General features: G+C 40.2%; 1 protein-coding gene and 1 pseudogene across 1 annotated transcript in view; one reads left to right on the plus strand and one right to left on the minus strand.

Moving 5' to 3' along the window:
• Positions 1–20,497, plus strand: part of sv2ba (synaptic vesicle glycoprotein 2Ba) — a 163,382-nt gene that overhangs the window by 19,204 nt on the left and 123,681 nt on the right. The window lies entirely within an intron of this gene.
• The window catches only part of LOC115378596 (A-kinase anchor protein 13-like), a 121,042-nt pseudogene that overhangs the window by 15,510 nt on the left and 85,035 nt on the right, over positions 1–20,497 (minus strand).

Consider the following 20,497-nt stretch of genomic DNA (forward strand, 5'->3'; position numbering starts at 1 on the left):
TGATCACACACACACACACACACACACACACACACAAACACACACACACACACACACACACACACACACACACACACACACACACACACACACACAGCATGCTCTTTTCACCTCTCATCTCTTTGGCTTTAGTCTCCAGTTGCCTCTTGTCGTCCTCCGTCTCACTGGGAATACCTTCATCCTCATCCTTCTCTCTGTCAAGCCAAAAAAAGCAAGAATCCTCAATAAGATCTACAGCATCTGCAACCATCCATCATTTACAACAACTACAATCATTCATTGTCTGCCATCAACCACCTTCTAAATCCGAGCTGTGAAACTCAAAATCACTAAAGGAGCCATATTAAAATATCACGGCCAGTTTGAGGGCCAAACAGGGCCTATATATGTTCTGTGTCAATTTAAAAACAATGATTCATACACAAGTATGAACACTGCATTCCTTCCCAAAAATGTCTTTCTATAAAAAAAGCAAGGCTATATAAAACCAAACCGCTTAAAGTGGAGAATGACATGATAAGTCCACTGCATCGTTCAATTTTTCTGGCATATTGTATCTGCAGTCCTACCCTGTATCCTTTCGATCACAAATAGTTTCATCCCATGGAATCAAAATTAAACAGGTAACTGATACTGAAGAAACCTATAGTGATACGTATTTCTTCTCACACATGCACATCACCGGCATGCAAATCCAACCAGAAGTAAATGTAATATTTTCATGTTAAACCACATGCCAAAATATAACAAAGTATTTCATAAGTGAAACACAAAAATACAGGGAGGTTGACTTGTGATTATAAAAAACAAAAACATAAAAAAACATAGACATAATGTCTACTAAGGTTATATTCTTTCATTAAAGCCACATCAGCTAGTTACAGAAGCTATTAACTGTCCTGATGCAAGCGATCCCCTGGGCTGCTGATGAGCTCATCAGAGGAAGGAGGTGGAGGGGTTGGAGTGCATGCAGGTATTTTGTCTGATCACAGGACGCTGCAGTGCATGTTTGGGTTTGTAGTATCTGCATGTGGACAATATTGAACTGGGCTGGTATTAATAGAAAATTAAACGTCATCTCACAAGCTCTTAAAAATTGTGTCATGGGCCTAATCTGGCCCCCGGGCCTTGAGTTGGACATAGGTTGTCTACATCATCTACAACCAACCATCATCCTAGTATGGTCTTGTGGAGCTCAGTGGTTAGAGCAAGGAGCCAACACTCCCGGAGTTAGGGGTTCAAATCCCACTCAGCCCACCTATACGACAATAGATGCCATCAAGGCACTCTAATACTGCATTCATGCCACATAATTATAACCGCTGATATGAGAGGATATCATGGCTGATACAGCAGCTTGATCAAGCACTTATTACAAACTGCTTTAGAGAGCAACAAACTGTACAATTAAGGGGAATAAATGACTAATTACCTCATCTTGGTTGCATACTTTATTTCTTGCCAGAGTGTGTTGCATCACATTCTGACATAAAGTATGTCATTTGATGGCACCTGGCACTACAGTAACACAACATTCATTTTAAGCATGGTGTCCCCAGTGAGACTTGAACCCTTAATCAACCCCTGGCAGTGTTGATGCCTTGCTACACCCATAGAGTCACACAGGTCTAAATATACAGTACATGATAGAGTTTGGCTTGGGTGGATTAGACAGTCAGGAGAGAAGTAGAAAAACAGCTCGTCTATCTGTGCGACTCCTGCCAACAGCTTGAGCTCCATCTTGTATTTTGACAGAAGTCAGAGAGGGATATGGAGGGAGAGGGAGAGAGAGAGTACTAAACCTCCCTCCTCCCCACCGGGCTGCAGTAGAATAATCCTCTGCTTATAGTGAGCTGCCCTTGAAGCCAATCCAACATTAGACTGTCCCTGAGTACATCCCATCCCCAGGTAGAGTAGCACTAATCCTCCTGACAGCACAGTCCTCTGTCACAGCTTACCGTACATTACTATCTAAAGAACTGGGCTGGGTCTAACTCCTGGGTTATGAGGGAAATAGAGGTGAACTCTCAGATGCAAGCTCTGAATGTAAAGCACCTGGAATGTGAGGTGCACTTTGCAACAGAAGTGAAGTCTTTAACTTAACGAGAAGGTGAAATCAGGACAAGGTTTGAGGAAGACAGGTGATAGACTTGGATCCAAAACTGCAGATTTAAAAATTACTATTACAAGTTGTTGTTTTTTTTTCCTTAAAAGGGAGGTTTTTTTTTGCTTTTTTTTTTTTTTCCCAAAACAGGTTTGCTGAGGAGACGTCCACAGAAAACAATAAAGCTCTATGGCAGAGGAAGGATACATATATTATTTAAACTGACCCCCACCCTCCAAAAAAAGACATACCAAATAATTAGGTAAATAAAATGAACAAAAAAAAAGGATAAAAATAATCCATACACATGTTTTGTTTTATTTTTGCAGGCCTACTTACATGGATTGCATGGCACCCTGGATGAGCTGCATCCAGGTGTTGCGTTCTTCCTTGGAGCTGGCCAGAACCTCCATCATCTCCGGCTTCTCAATGCCCGCCGTGATGAGGAAGAGGCCGCGCTCCTCGTTGGCTACCTCCCTAACGATCAGCTTCTGGAGGGAGATGACTGTGGAGCGCTGGTCCTGCAGGGAGAGTGGAGGGAAGGAAGGAGGGATTGATGAGGGAGAGTAGGGAGGGAGAGATTGAGAGACATGGCGACAAAAAGAAAAGGATTATTATGGGAGGGTCAAGGGAGGAGGAGGAGGGAAAAAAGAGGGGGAGAAGACAGGGTGGCCATGAAGGAGGGTGGGATGAATGAGAAGAGGGAGGGAGGTAGGTGGGAGGAACGAATGGAGGGCAAAAAGGAAAAGAATAATTATGGGAGGAGCAAGAAGTAGAAAAAAGGAGGATTGAGAGTGAGGAATGCAGGAGGGGTGAAGGAAGAGGAGAAAAAGATGGAGGAGAATAGAAGAGAGTTTAAAACAGAAAAAACAATGATTATGGGAGGTGCAAGCAGTTGAGAAAAGGAGAAGGAAGCAGGGAAAGATGATATGGAAGGAAGGTGTGTGAGGGAGGAAAGATACAGCCGAAGGATGGAAAAGAGTTAAGGAGAAAGGGTGAGGAGAGGTTGGGATAAAATGCAGCGTAGTGAGATGGTGGGGAAAGGCAGACAGATGGAAAGAGAAAAAAAAAATGACCATTAGGATCTAGTTAATGTTATCATCCACATGGGAGTCCACTGGCTGCTGAAGCCTCAGCGGTCTTGCCATCCCTCAAGGCTGTAAACTGCTCTCCAGATGAATCATATTTCAGTAGTGCAACATCATAAGTTGTTACTCACTGCTGCTCTGTAGCTGCTAAAAGGAGAAAATAACACATCACATCCTCTCTCCTACATCTTCTCTCCGTCTTTATCTCTCTCCTTATGAACTCAGTGCTTCTCCATCATCCGTGATTACTCTAGGACTCCATGATTATTTGTTTCTTACATTGCCTGGGTGCTGTGATCTCTGACTCTTGACCTTCTGACTACTAGTTGCTTTTAATTCCACTGATCGACGGTGGAAATTGAAGCTTATTCTATTACTGTAGTCACATTTCTGTTGGATAAGTGTCATTGCATCACATCAGTGCCTGTGAAATGAACATTTCACCCAAAATCCATACCAGTTCATATGGCTGTCATCCAGTCAAACACAAACTATTCCTCTGTTTGATTTCAGCAGGCTCAACGGAGACATGCCAAGCCTTTCCATGATGGATGTGATTATTATGCCACAGGCCTGCCTCTATTTCCATTCCCATGCTGTGTGCTGCGTGCATGTGTGTGTGTGCCACGCCATGAAACAGTTATCGCTGTAAACATGGAAAAAACAGCTCAAAGGCTATATAACATGTAGCAGCTGGGTCGGATGCCCGAGGCTTAGTTCAGCAGGTCCAGTTAGCTTGCTCCCAGCAGACAACGCTACAAAATGGAAGACCTAGCAGGCCGGCTAATGCTATCAGCAACAACAACAGTGGGATAGGAAAATACGACAACAAGGTCTCTGGCAATACTCAATAGGGCCTTTATTGCCTGGAGTGGGTGGAGGGAGGGGAAGAAAGGCAGAGGGGAGGAGAGAGGGAGACACACAATAAAGAAAGAAAGCAAGAAAGACAAAGAAAGAAAGATGAAATCAGGGCCTTACCAACAAGGCGAAGACATATTTCTGGTCTTTCTCTTGAAGGAAGACTAAGACGTCTGATAGGAGCAGAGCATGAACATCTGTAACACCAAAAGATAGAGATGGAGAAATTCATGTTGGACACAGGAGATGTTTAAATACATGAACACATTTCTACATTCCTTTACTCTACAATTTTACAGAGAGAGGGCAAAGTTAGTCACTAAATCAGTCAGCATGTCAGTTGTGTTTCCTCACCCTTCAGTCTTCCCTGGCTGTTCTTTAGCTGCAGCGCTCCATCGTGGAATAACCTCCTCCTCAGCAGATCCTCTCTGGCAAACATCTGACCGCTCTTCATCATCATGATGGACTTGCTGTCCATGCGGCTATGGAATTCCTTCAGACGACGCTTCTTCTCGTGCTCGTTCACTTTGCCGTCTACTGCCGCAATAACCTCCTTCACCAGCCGCACGGCGTCCGTCAGGTCATCGTAGTCGTCCTCACCCACTGCGTGCATCATGGGAAGACAGAGGTCAGAAAGGCAGGCTAGCAGTCTACTGATTAGAGAGAATTTTATCCCTTTAACAACAGCATTTCCTTGAGCAAAATATAAAATCCAATATCCTATTGCTGACAGATGCACGCTATAAACATTGCACAGCTTGTGAGTGTAAAAGAGGGTGAAAAAAATGTGTTTATATATGCAAAAAAGTCCCAGCCCCACTGAGACATGCATATGAACACACAGCATTTTACCCAGCTAAACAAATCACTTATTCAAGTATTGAGTCGCAAGATGTCTTCTTGTTAATGAACAATTCTACCACTTGAGTGAAATTGCTTCACATTACCAATGCAACTCAGCTTGTTTCCCCAGATTTTGTGCATTGTGATTTTGTGAATGTTTTCTCTGCACAAAAGTTGACCTATGCCAAATTATCCCAGCTCCAAATAAAAAAGAAAAACAAATACATAAAAGATTTAAGATTCAGATTTTTTTTTTTTTTTCGTTATTTACCCATTATTTATCCAAAGTAGGTTTAATACATGTTCTTTTGTGGCCTCACCCTGCCTCATATTCATACACCTCCACACTGATCTAAAACTAGCCCTTAAATTACAATGACAGAAAAAAACATATTTGATAGTTTTGAAAATTTGAGCCACCAGGGAAAAAAGAGGAATATTTATTAAAATCATCTTTATGGTACAGTTCCAAATTTGAATAAATGTTCCTCCCATAATTGCTCTAAGTTCACCTTTCTTACTCATAAAAGGTCCATTCATGTCATCTAAATTGGATTTTAGAACAAATACTATAGTTTGCCTCAGAATTCTGCAGCACAATGCACAGTAATAAGTCATTTATGCACAGCGTTTTAATTCAGTTTCTGGGGTTTCACACAGACACACACACACACACACACAATAGCACAGAGGTACACTGTCAGTGCACTACACCCTACGATGCAAAATTATGACTTTTGCCCCAGAGTCAAATATAACCCTTATTTTACTTCCTACACACTGTTTCTGCACTGCAACTGCCAGTGATGGCCTGTCAGTCAAATGTCAGTCAAAAGTCAAGTGTGTCTAGTGTTGATGGCTTTTTCCTGTTCATCAGGTTTGAGTTTCTGTAGGTGGCACTCTTTTCTTTGCCTGTTCAGCCATGGTGGCTATCGCTGCTCACACTAACTACCCAGCTCTTTCATTTATCACACACAAACCTCTGTTGCTCTGTGCAATGTAAAGGTAAAATGTACACGTCCTGCATGGCAGAGCATGCCGTGTGTGTAGTGGGTTTTTTGGTGTAACATGCAACAAACCAATCAGAGTGCCAACTCCCATTTCCTTTAAAAGCCAGGTGCATTTGCACCTTGGCAGACTGGCTATTATAATGGCATATTTTCCAGGTAAGAAGGAAAGTTTCTTTACACAGGAAACAGATTTGCTTGTGCGTGAAATGAAAGCATGCGAGCACATCATCTTCGAAAACAGCAGGACTCTACCAAAGCTCCCTGGGATGGAACAAGCAGAGTATACACGTGTTGCACACCCGCCTATGTAGGCGCGCATTACTAACTTCATAATGCATCCCTAAAATAACAGTGAAAACTGCACCACTGACTTCAGACCTGTTTTTTTTTTTGGGTAAATCACTTTCAACTGCCCCAAGATAGCAATGCAACAACAATGTGCCTGACCACACCTCATTTTTAGACCAACACGCCAATGGGCACTCAGATGGCCGCAAGTGCATTTGCTATTTGCACAAGGTGGGCACTGGATGGGAAAATGACAGCTATGTAGGTTGGAAACTCGCAAAGACACTTATGTTGCGCTTGACGCTGCTTTGTGTCAGGTGTAAAATAGAGCCCATGATGTGTTCATGAACTGGATACAGGTGAACCACTCTTGGGCTCTATCAGTAAAGCTATATTAGCAACAGTGAGTAGCACAATGGACATTTATTTATATGAATTATATGATTTTGAAGATAATTTCTTGAACATCAAATGAGAAATCTAATAATGTGCTTTATTATGGCTCAGGGAGCAGGGAGGTCAGAGGTCAGAGTCAGCTATAGAACAGCAGCCATGAAGCTGATTCAGTGTATTGCTCCAGGACACTTTAGCAGGGCACAGGTTTGCCAACATGAGAGACTGAACCCAGGAATTAAATTCCTTACTATAGCAATTCATTTAGAGAAATACAGATGGCGGGCTAGAGGTCTGCTGGCCAGCTCAAAACATCTGTGATATGCATGTCTTGTATATTGTGCACTGATTTTTTTGACTCAGTGTGAAATATCTTTCCGCTAATGAGAAATATTTTTGTCCTGTGCTTGTTGTGCTCCAGTGTTTCTAAGCATCAAAATAGTCTCTCTGTGTGAGAATGGTGTGTTTTTCTTGCTCGGTATATATCAGTGTTGGCAGGAAAGAGTGTTTTTAAAGCACCTTTGGGATTAACACAGAGCTCTCCCATCCCACATAGAACTATAAACAGGCTTTGGGATAGGATTAGAGTGAATGTACACAGTGGGAGGCCAGCTGACGAGAGCTGGTTTGAATCAGATACAAATATGGCGTGACATATTTCAGCTGCTCAAGGTGCGCTTGATCTATTACCCCATGTGCTAAAAACATCCATCTTGACATATAAAATTGATTTCATGTCATATGGAATCTTATTTTTCTAAAACTGTGTGAATAGACTTGAAAAATTCAAACTTTTTCAAGGACATTTCCTAAAATAAGTGACATTTTCTTGAAAAAAAAAAAAAAAAAGATGAAACGAAAAGTGGAGTGAACTTCAGTATATCACCAATAACTCTGGAACTGATTTGACAGATACTTTCAAGTTTTTAAAACAAAATTTTAATTTATGCCTGAATATGAGACAAAATGCCTTCAGATGGACATTGAAATTTCCCTCGTACTATCCGTTTGAGTAAATAAGTGCTGTCTCTTACATAATCCTGTCCTAAAGAGAAAATTATTGCGTTCATAATGAATAGAAGAAAAAAAAGAACACATCAATTAAGGACTCAAACTTCAGCAGCAGAAACTACAGAGGAAATAACCAATTGGTCGAATAAAAGAGAGAGACGTGAAACAGACAGGCACTGTCTCTATAGCTGATATACCGAAAAATGATTTATCATTTGAATGGTGATGTGGTCTCTGAACTTCCTCTATTCCCCAGCAGGTCTGATTAGAGAAGCTCTGAAATAACATGTTCAACGTTACGTTAAGGCAACAGTTACATCACATACATTGACACATACATTTAACAATCCTGGCCATCCAGATAAGTCTCAGCCAGGCTGACCTCCAAACTGGAACTTGAAGTTCCTGTTTGCAGTTTTTCAGGTTCATGGTAGTATGTAGTAAGGCAGTATTTGTTGCATGCATGGTAACATGAAACTGACCTTTAGTGTGCTGCAGCAGCCTCTGAAACAGCACTGGGTACTTTGTTATCCTTTGGGTCACCAGCAAGATGCACTCTGGGATACCAAGCCTCCGCACGATGGTGCTGCTCATCTTTTTCTGGGGGATGAAACGAGAAGTCATTTTGGTGAAATTACAAGAGTCATTTGCTGTACATGTCAAGACTCATTTGTTGTATAACAAATTAGCAATAACACTGAACAGGGTGTTATTTTTCCTATGATTATGGATGTGCAATGCTGTCAGCAATGGAGCGTCCATAATCATAGTAAAAAATCTCTTCAAAGGGTATTGTGGGATTTATATAACAGTTTGCAACACAAATGTGCTGGCTAAAATGGCCAAACAGTTTTCATACAAACAAAAACAGTATGAAGTGAGAGAGGCAAAACAAAGGTCATCAACTTGCCTCTTAGTTAAAACAAGAGTTGGCATAGAATGCCATTCCCATAAAAAAATATTTATTATAAAACAATGTCGTCTGGAAAATCAGAGAGATACATCTTTTTGCATGACGCATTATGATTTATTATGGCTTGATAAAAGTCCACCAATGTAGAAGTCCAAATTTGAACTTTTTACTGCTGCCTGAACTGCTGCTGAACTTTGACCCCAAAAACTGAATTGTTTGGCTCTCTACTGAACAATCATTAGTTACTCAGACTCACCCGATGACTTTGTGGTCAAGAAAAAAGAGTTTTGTGTTACAGTAAGTGGTTCTATGGCTGGACTTTTAAGAAAGAATTACCTTCAGCACCAGTAACTGAAAAATGCAGGATGAAGTTTCTGTTTGGCTGACGCATTTATCCCTATGTACAGCACTAATGCAGCACAGAGACAGCATAAATACATATAGTGGTGTCCACAAAGGACACCACTATATGATCCTCAGCTGAAGTGAAGGTCTTACTTTGATGAAAGCTTTGAAGCGTTTTTCTTTGGTCAGGAGCTCCTTGTAAAAGTGGACTGCTTCGTTGTGGCGGCTGCAGAACCTGCCGTACACCCTCTTCATGCTCTCAGCATTGGACCCTGAGAACTGGACCAAGATTTGACAGGCAAGAATAAACAATCTAGCCACCAATAGTCTATAGCATAACCAAATAAATACATACATAATTCAAGGCACTGACCCCTCCCCTAGCCTATAACTTTGTGGATCAAATGTGTATCAATGTTTTCTTTTCTTTTCTTTTCTTTTCTTTTCTGTTTTTAGACATGAACACCCACAAGGAAATACTGCATACAATTGTGTTGTATCCCAATATTCCAGTTACTGTTTGCAAGTTTCCACTATCTGTTCTTGGAGCAAGACAAGTGAAGGCTAGGGGCTCCTGCTCTGGGACATTTGCACTCTTGGTAATTGGGAACAAAACCAGGATAAGGATCCCTGATGCATCTTTAAGTTGCAAAAACCTGTATGCAGTGTATCTACTAAAACTCTTAGGATTCAAAGTGCTGACAATAGCTTTCTCATAGCTGAGGATGGTTCCCCATTAGAGGGATTGTTAAACTGGAAAATGATTTTGGACAGTTCACAAGATGATTTATGGACTATTTTTCTAATGCACATTTTTATGAAGAAAATATAAACTCTTCTTTTTAATCTTTTTGACAAATGACTTGGGAAACAGTTGGTCTCTAAGGTTCCAACAATAATCAGTCAAGTAAAATAACCTGAAGAGTGAAAATTAAATTCACTGTTGCATATTGGGATTTCAGGTCTGGGACTTCATCATAGCAGCCCTCCCCTCCTCTCACCTGGCTGACCAGGATGTCTCCTATCCTATTAATGATGAAGCCTCCCTCCAAGCCTCCTCCCTCCAGCTGGCTCTCCCTTTTCCTCTCCAGGAGGCGCAGGAGGTGCTGGGTATGGATCTCCAAGAGCTCATCCAGAACAGGGAAAAGCCTCTCCAACGTCTGCGCCTCCAGCTGAACTTCTTTCTGCAGGCCTTTGCTGTAGACCTCCGACATGATGCGTAACGTCCGGATGTGGTGCATCTCTGTCTGCATCAGCTCTGCAGGATAGAATGATCCGGAGTCAAAGACTGACATCACAAATATGACATTTATTGGAGGCTTTAATCCAAGGTGCTGGAATAGGCCGTCCACATGGGACTAACTACAATGTTCTCATTAAGCCAAATTTTCACATCAACTAAATTTTTTTTATCAGCTGATTGCACTACTTTCAGTTTCAGCAATTTGACACTTTCAACCAGAAAGAAAGAAACTTATCAGTGAGTACACCAGCTGGTGTATTGTTAGACTGGCATGAAAACTTGCAGACCCTTCCATGGAACAGCAGTGGATCCCACTGGCTTAGAAAGAACATTGCGTAACATATGATATTGGGTAGAGGCTTTTATCCAAAGTGCTTTACAGTGCCATGTGGGCATATAGTTTGAAAATACATGCCCACAAATAAAAAGGGGAAATTTGAAGGCAGAATTACCAGTTTCTCTACCAACAGTAGCTTCTGTAGCTTGAAGGCAATGCAGCCAAAAGACATGTTGCATTCTGATTAAAAGTGGCTTGACGCTGGCATTTTCTCAGTTTGAAAAACTTGCTCTTACTACCATTATTGCTCTCTCCACTTACATATACAACCCATAACAAGCAAATATGTGTTTGCTGTCTCGCTGTTGTTGAAATGTACATGCATTCCAAGAAATGTAGGAAATCGGTAACTAAGGTGCAAGACAACAAGGAAGGCTCAGGTAATGTGGGTGCACCAAAAAGCAAATTAAGACAATAAATCACAAACTTACTCCTGGAATGAACATCACAGACAGATCATAACAGTGTAAGCGCATCTGAGAGTGAAAACTCCCTTTATAAGGCCTTTAGCCAAAAGGCAGTAATCAATGTTGAGCTCTTTCCTATGGTTTTAAGTCACTTACTTAAGTAAACCACAAATATACCCACACTAAGTAGCTGTCCCAAATGTTCTCCTGGAGATACTAGAGACTACAGCTACACAGGAAGATCCTCCAATACCACAGGCAGACAGAATGAATTATGCTTGTTTACATCGCGGTTGCTAGGTAAACCCTATCTGAGAAGTTTGTGAGTAATATATCAAGAAATGTATGAAAGGGATGAGACAAATCTTAAGAAAAAAAAAAAAAAAAAAAGTAGTGTGAGTGTAAAGTGCAGTGCTCAGATGTACCATAGATGACGTCCTGTCTCTTCACCAGTTCTCTATCCAGCTGTTGCAGGTACTGTTGGTCCACACTGAAGCTCCAAGAGTCGGCTTCCAGCTCCTTCACCTCTGCCTCAAATTCCCCCATCAGCTGGCCGTCCATCATCTCGGTCCCTGCACCAACACCGCAGCCTGCATTTACACTCCACAGCTCACACTTTGATTTTACATATTATTTGCTGAATACTCAGTTCTAACTGGAAAATGAAATGGAGGTCTAACATTTTTGAGTTTGGAATTCTGTTGATTTCTACTGAAATTAAGTAGAGACACCCTAAGCCCTTGATTACTGCAGGCATATACTTAACTAATCTAAGTTACAAACACAGAGGACTTTTCCAGTATTATTTTTAAATTATCCAGGGAACACAGAACCTGCTGGTTGGAAGCTGAATATGAAATCTTTCCAGATTTGGTCACACTGCTAGGGTTGTAGTTTTGCTGAACTATTATTTGCTGGAAGCTCATAAATTAGATTAGCTTGTGAAAAAATCATTTTAAATCAATATTTTGTGTCAAATGATTAATATCTTTGGGAAACAGCCACGTAATAAGCTGGAAACTGTGCAGGGAACCAGTCATTATTGTATTATTGATTTGTTATCACCCCTTCTAACTATCAGATTGAAGTTTAATTATCCAGAAAATATATCCTACTACCATCCACCAATTCATTTTCTTCAGCATTAGACCTTGTTCTCTTAAACTGAGCTAGGGTAGATGGGGAAATTGCAGAGAGGTTGACTTTGTTCTGATGAAAATATTACCACTATTTTAATGAGAAATGCTAAAAAAGTTGAATTTGTCTGAGTGAGTATTTCCACTAGTTTGATTTTTATGCAAGATCACGGGAAATCAGCACTATTTGGCTTCTTGATTATTCAAAGGAAAGAACACTGACTGATTGTGATTTAAGAATGGAAGAGAGAAAAAAAAACTGAAACTTAACAGGTGTAATGAAAAAACTACAGCTCCCATGGAGTAATAAGTAATATATATTTAAAATCCAAAACAAGAAATACACTTACTTTTTTGGAGAAACAAAGTAACACTGACATAACTACAAAATTTTCTGAAAGTGGTTGCTCCCACACAGATCTGGCCCCTATATGGGGGAGGGGCATCCAACCAATAGTGTTCAGTCACACAATCAGATAAGGCACAGTGAAGCTGTTCTTGTGGCCTGTGGTGAGAAAAGCTCTATCAACACGCCTCATGTTGGTGTTTCATTTACTTTACCAGTCAGCTGTACATGACAGCTTCATTTCAGCTCCTGACATTAAAGCTGTGGTAAACTATCAGCTCTGAGTTTCAGTCTTAAATCCTGGTTGAACAAACTATGACCCTGTTATGACCCTGTGTGTCTGAGCTGGTGTGATGGTGCAAGGCTGATCCCATTAAAACACAAGTCATGTCTCTCTGTTTTCCAGTCTAGGAAATGGAGGCTCAGATCACAGCTGGTCTGCAGCTGTCCAAGGCAGTCAAGACACTGGTAGGTATGAGAGTGTGTGTGTGTGAATGTGTGTGTGTGTGTGTGTGTGTGTGTGTGTGTGTGTGTGTGTGTGTGTGAGAGAGTGTCTATGCATGAGAGAGACAGACAGAGAGCTGACCTTCATCAGTGAGAGACTCCATGGACTCGGTGACCTGGTTGGTTCTGTTGAGGGAGTCAGTGGACTGGGAGAGGTACCGAAGGCCTTTAATGGGCATGTCGTCAAACACCGGCCTGGATGCAGGGATTATAATGATAATATCTTATCACCACACTGAGGAGATACAAAGCTGGCTCACACATTATGTCACTGATCTACATCAGACATAGAATTCATATGAATTAAAAGCACAGACACCTAATGAATGCTTTTAAGTAGTTATCTATACTCATATCCATAAACACCCCATCACTAAGCTGTTTAAAAATGCACTGGTTTTCACAGTAAAATTGCATGCATTTTGGGGGGTATAATCTTGCATATTTTAAACTCAACAATATAATAACCTTAACAACCTTAAAGCAAAGTGATGATTCTTAAAGGGATGACAAACTAAAATATGTAATTCTTCATTAATATGTCAAATGTTAAAATATTTAATGCCATTAAAAGGGTGGCATCATTTCAGTGTAGAAAACACAAAATTGCAAGAATTATAAGTCTTTTCTAATGCAGAGAGAGGCATATCAGTTGATTTCTCCTGAGTCAAACCATCAATTTTACTTGAGATTAAAAACTACTTTCACACATGAGAGTGGAGCCATCCAACAAGGACACAACCCAAGTTTTTTTTTCCCCTCCCACCCACATTTGATTGACTCCACTAGCAGTAACAGGCAGTAGTAACAGTATGTGTTAGCTTGTTAGCATGGCATGCCAATAATTATTTTACCAAGCTGACATTATGAAGCTTTAGCAAGTGATTGCATCAGTGGTGGATTATCTCACTGTAAGCCTCCAAAGTGTAACTTTTTAGAAAGTGAGCTCTGCAGCAGTGTTTAGCTGTGAAAACAATTGCCAACATTGTTGTATCGCAAGTAAGACCCGGATCTATTTCAGTTCCCACAAACCTTTGCTGGACAGTTGTTGAGTCTTACCAGGATGGAGAGAATATTGTTACTGTACAAGGAGAACTAAAGCCCACCCAGCCCTGCTGCAAGGTATTACTGCAGAATACACAGCTTGTAAAACTTTTATTACAGTTATTGACTTTTAGGAACTTTCAAATATTGGTGGATGATGAAGATAATACTCAAGAATAAAACTGAAGAAAATCCCTGTTCGCTCTGGCTGTGTTTACCATCCCTTTCATGGTTTATTTCAGATACTACAGTAAAATAATAGTGTTGCCCCTGCAATGCATTACTGAGGTTGTAGCCAAAACCAATAACACATAAAATACTCGTACTCATATGAATAAAAAAAAGAAAAAAAGAAAATAATTAAGAACTACAACAACTATAATAAAGTATAAAACATCAACATAAAACATAAAACTCAAATATGAACATGACTGCGTGAGACTAGAGTTACAAAATTCCAGGAATTTTCAAAGTTGGAGACCTTTCACGGAAATTAACGTGAATACAGTGGTCCCTCGTTTATCGCGGGAGTTACGTTCTAAAAATAACCCGCAATAGGCGAAATCCGCAAAGTAGTCAGTCAGCTTTATTTTTTACAATTATTATAGATGTTTTAAGGCTGTAAAACCTTTCAATACACACTTTTCTCAGACAGGCATTAACATTTTCTCACTTTTCTCTCTTGTTTAAACACTCTCAAAGTTCAAACCTTCGTAGAAAAATAAGTCCCGTATTATAGAATGAACGCATTCTGTACTGTACAGGAGACACGGCACGGAGGAGATTGATTGACAATGGTCTACAGTCCCTTAGCCAATCAGGACGCAGAACACAATGCGCAGGCTCTCCCCTAGCCAATCAGGACGCAGAACACAATGCGCTGTTAAAAAAAAAAAAAAAAAAAAAGCATGCAAAATTGCACTAAAAAAAATCCGCGAAACTGCGAGGCCGTGAAAGGTGAACCGCGTTATAGCGAGGGACCACTGTATATGAGAATTAACGATAGTAAACTGGAAATTTGCAATATTGCAGGTTAGCCTATAACGGGGAACGTAAATGTAGTTGAAAAAAAAAAAAAAAAACATCTTGCAGCATAATCTTGGTTAAAACAACTAGATTTAATGCAAATTCAGTTGAATCTCTACCCTGCACTGTGCATTCCTCAACGCCATGCAAAGATCATTTCCTGCAAACTACAGCACACTATGTTTTTTGTTGTTCACTGAAAGAATCCATTCAAGTTCTACTCATAAATAAATTAAAGTCAAAAATGTAATTTTTAAATATTTGTATTAGTTTGCACAGGTCTGCTTATGACAAAACAAAATGTTCATATTTATGTTTGAATATGATAGTTTGTGTAACTTACCCCACATTTCCAGTTAATTCCCATTAATTCCCGTAAATTCCCATTAATTCCCGTAAATTCCAGTTAATTCCCAGGGAAAGCGTGGGAGATATGTTCCTGAGGCATGTAATTAATCAGACAGTACTCATGATATGTAATCTGAAGATGTCATCATTTGTTAATTATGACTGTGATTATTCTCTAGTTAAGAGTGTAAATTTTAGACACCATTATGTAACTCAAATTGTTTCTGTGATTCAGGATTTGTATCGGACGAATGTTGTTCAGGCAGTTTTAATTGTGTAAAAACCTTGTATTAGCTGTGCATAAAAAAGCAGAAGGGATCATAGTCGCAGCTCCACTCCAAAAACAATAGCAGGAGTTAATGAATGGTATTAAGGCAAACAGAACAAAAACCTGAAGTAGCTTCTCCATGGACCAGCTCGGTTTATTGAACTCAGATTAAGGTGATATAGTAAACCTATTCAGCCGAGTTAATTTTGAGTTATTTTATAGAAGCTGTTGGACTAGAAAAATGTGTAAGAGAACCATCCAACTTGGAATATTTCCAAAATTCCCCAGTTTAACTTCCCATGAAAAGTTTCTGAAAAGATCAATTGGAAATTAATCAGGAAATTTACCAGAAATTTTCCAGCTCTTTGCAACCTTACATGAAGCTCAAAATAGCATCACATGGACAAACATAGACACACCCACACACACACACCAACTCACCCGGCAATGTTGCTGATAGAGAGACTCTTTGACAGGTTGTTGCCGTGGAAAGGCATGATGCTGGTGTGTCTCCGTGATGATGGTATTGCCAGGGAGGAGTGGTCTTCAGGGGACAAGATGGCTGACCATGGGCGCTCCCTCGTCACGGTGGCTGGACCAAGAGGCAGACAAACAGACAGTTAGCAGCAGCCTGCACTCTGATGAGAAGTGTGAATGAGATTAAAATGACAGGGGATCCAAGAGGGAACCTTGTGGATCCCCTTTATACCAGCTCATTCTCACATTCCTCTCATTGTTGTGTACTGCATGTAAATATTTATAACTTACAGAATTTATTAAATTATTGTCCACCTTTTTCAATATGTTTGCATCTCACATTGCTTTCTATCTAAGTGAGTTCTGCTATTGACAAAAATACTGCTGCTTCTTTTCCCTTTTTCCCCACATCTTGTTGCTGGATTAAATACTTTTGCACATTTTTAATCAATGCATATCTACATAACAGTGTTGTAATTGTTACTTGGGCAGGTTTATGTAACCTCCATTTGTGCTACTCTAATTTCAACTTCATTTTTTTTTATGTACCCTATTTTCTGCTGCAGTGATTCTATTTCCCCATAGGGTTTAGTAAAAAGTTTCCCTTTATCTAATAATATCAAAGGGTTCATGAACCTTGATGGTATTTCCAGGAGGCTCTAACATATGGGGGTTCTTCAACAAATCCTTTTTGACCCCTAAGGTTTATTGACTTCCTTTGGATTGCAGAACAACCCCTAAGGACCCCTTGTTTTTAGAGGACAGGAATGGAAACTAGCCTCTTAGCCAACTCTGGTGCAGTTAGCTGCCAAAACTGAGGAAACACAAACATAAAGGGTCTTAATAGTGTGTTGGTTTACCACAGCTTCACTGTGCCTTGGCACTGATTCTTCACGTGACTGGACTTTATTGGAGCAATGCCACGCCCAAACCATGATGGGATGCCTATTATTTTACGTGATTAATCATCTAAAGGACCAGACAGACCTGCTTTTCGATATACTACTCAAGCATTTCCTTTATTTTGGCAGTTAGCAGCGCACTTACACAAAGGGGGATTAACTGAGTAATGCCCCAGTAAAACAAATCTGAATTAGAAACCTAGGCTGAGATGGAAATTTGTGGTCATGAAGATTATGTGTGAAATCCAGGTTTAGTTTGACACTCACATTTATTCCTCATTGTGACTGTGGGAACGGAGCTTGAATCTGGTACTGCAAACTGCTGTCTGGGGAACTAGCCACAGAAACAGAGAACAACAGCATAAATGAACAGAGCAAGTCAATATCAGCTACAGGGATACAATATCAATACTGGGGCGCTTTGAGGAAATTCTTACCTTCATCTTCACCTTGGCACATGCAGGCAGGCCGTCCCTGCAGCTCTTATGGACACAGGCATTACAGTCTGGAAAAAAACGGAGCAACAAGAAAGCTCAGTGAAAACCGTGGGGTGGCGGTGGCGGGGATGTGGGGGGGGTTAGAAATACTGACTGGTTTCCAAAGCCGGCCAGGAAACTTCACCAGCCCACTAATGAAAGACAGACTGGAGCTGAGCATGTGATGCAACCAAGGGTAATACTGCTAATGAAAAAAATAGAAGAGATACAGGCTGGGGAACAACACACACACACACACACACACACACTCACATAAAGACACAAACACACACACACACACACACACACACACACACACAAAGACACAAACACACACATACACACAAATATGCACATGCATTGCACGCACAAAAATGAGACTGCATGGGAAAATTTCTTTTACATAAACATTTGGAACACATATAATCATACATTGTGTTCAGTTTGTTTTATAGAAGATCTGTAAAATCTATAACCGTGTCATCTGGTCAAGTGAGGACTCTTGTTTCCCAGTATTCTAAAAATGGTTATACTTTGTTTCAGTTTTGTGCTATCAAATATTTTGCGATACCAATGGCACATTTAAGGTGGAGATCTGATTTTTACAACAAAAACATGTGGTTCTATACATATAGCCTACTGTAAAACTTTATACAAAAAAAAAAAAAAAAATGAAGCAATGAGAAAATGGTGTTATTAGTGGTCGACCAGGAAATACCAATGAGATGAACCGCCCTCTCTGGTAATGGTAAAGTGTAGCTTGACAGTAATGCTCCATAACTTCATGTTCATGTTTCAGAGTTAGCTGGTTGCTACAATACATTTATTTAATAGTGTGTTTTAGAAATTCATTTTTCCTACAGAAAGAAATGTAAAACATAATCATGATTAAAAAAAAAAAAAAATCCACAGCTCTCATCATATCATATCCATCCCAACCTATCACTGGGACTGTATTTACATGTTAGACATTTAGCTGATGCCCTTCAGGGGCATCAGCCCAGCAGGACGATCATGTGTAGCTCAGCAGACAGAACAATACACCACCACTGCCAGGGTTAGGGGTTGTATTCCCACTGGGCCCACCCATGTTAGAAATGTTTGCACTCAAAAGAGCTTTGCATAAAGTCATCCCCCAAATAGTACATGGTATGTTAACTATGTTTTGTAATATAGGGTTTAAAATGAGCTCCACAGTAAAACTAACTTAAATTCCTCTAATGATTTTCCACTCTTAATTGGTTTTACAAGAATTTTTCCTGCTTTATGTCAGCATCTCACTGACTCCAGCTAATCTCAGACAAAGGATCACTGTATTTGTCTGCTGAATGGACATCAGCCAAACATCTGCTAGTACAAACGCTCCTGAATACACCCTCACAACTGTCTGTGGCTCCAACCATCCGAACCAGACTGACTGTGTGCACAACAAGAGCTGTTTTGCCAGTCTGCGGCCGTGGCAGATTGTCACCATCGAGACGAGGCAGTGAGGAACGCTGTGATCCATCGAAGAGCTGGCTTCTCTCTCTCTCTCTCTTTCTTTCTCTTTTTTTTTGGCCTAATGCCAAGGCTTGTGCAATAAACTACATCCGCCTCAGGCCTGCTGCTGCTGCTGCTGCTTCAGTGTAAAACAGCTCAGAACTGTAATGTTGTTGTCTGTAGTGAGACTCCAGTTACACTCTAGTGCCGGGTAGTTTAGTCAGTTTCACTACTTCACACAGAGCATGAAGCTGCTTCAACAAAGTGTGTATGGTTTACATTCACATTTGCAAGGCAGGCACTGACTGCTTAAAGCCAAAGTAAAGACAATGCTTAATAACTAAGGGCTAAAAAAAAAAAAAAAAAAAAAAAAAAAAAACTATATCAAGAGCAGATGCTTCTAAACAAGTCTGGTCCCAAAGTTAATGAATCAATTAACATCCCATCACGCTTTGAGTGCAGTATCCCTCCAGTATAGTTCAGACACTTGAAATATGAAGACACACTTCAGCAGACCTTTGGTGGATCAATGCCCTACTAACAATCTCCATAATTTGGCAATTATGACTAAGTTATGAGGAGTTATGAGTATAAATGTGATTCACTTATCCAGAGCGGCCTACAATAAATACTTGATGTTGTGTATCCACTACAAGCCTTTCTTCAAAGAGCTGGCTTCTTTTTTGCTTTATTTTCAGTGTTGCTTGTTCTTGACGATGCTGGGAGCTTAGCACATTTTTTAAATTAGAAATAAATTTTTAATTAGATGAATTCCATTAATAAATGAGCACAACACTTAACAGGATTTCCCTAGTGTTACAGCAACAGGAGCCATGATCAGCGTTTTTCACAAGTAGCATAACAGAAAGAAAGAAAGAAAGAAAGAAAGAAAGAAAGAAAGAAAGAAAGAAAGAAAGAAAAAGAAAGAAAGAAAGAAAAGGAGTTAGACTTGTGGACTTACGTGTACAGTGGAAGGCTTCCTTAGCGTTCAAAGCCTTGTTGCACTGAGAGCATTGTGTTGCCTGGACAGAGCTGACCGGTGTGAACAAATGACCATTCACTGTCCTCTTGTCCTTCTCCTTGCCCTCTTTGTCTTTTTCCCTTTTCTCCCGATCCTTTTCCTGCAAAAGTGGAAGCAACAGGGGTTAGGAACACAAACTGACATTGCCATGACAGAAAAATAACATTTTTTCATTGGCCTGTGTCACCATTTTACCAGCTCGCTAGGTGTTTAGAGTACAACACAGCTCTGAACGCTGATTAGTTACCTGTGGTTTAGGCTAACTTATCAGCCACTAACACGGTATCTCAGCATTTGTCTGGTTGCTGGTGTTAATTTGCACCCTGAATCCAGCAGAGCAATACTAAACTCGGATATGGCGCTACACAGCAGGGGAGGTTAGCTCATTAAGTGATGCCTTGTTTATGCTGACAACAAATTCTCTCATTAAGAGACAAAGTGACCTTTTAAATGTTTAGATGTATTCTAGCCTCAGACAGAGCAAAAAGGCAGCTTTTTAAACTATAGACAGACAATGATGAGAAAATGGCAGTTTTTTTGTTTTTTGTTTTTTGTTTTTTACAGCATTACTAATTAGAGGAAAGTGCTTTAAAGGTCAGCGTAAATAGCAACAGAAGCATATAATAAATA

The sequence above is a fragment of the Myripristis murdjan genome, chromosome 3 (genome assembly GCF_902150065.1).
Source record: "Myripristis murdjan chromosome 3, fMyrMur1.1, whole genome shotgun sequence".
NCBI lineage: Eukaryota > Metazoa > Chordata > Actinopteri > Holocentriformes > Holocentridae > Myripristis > Myripristis murdjan.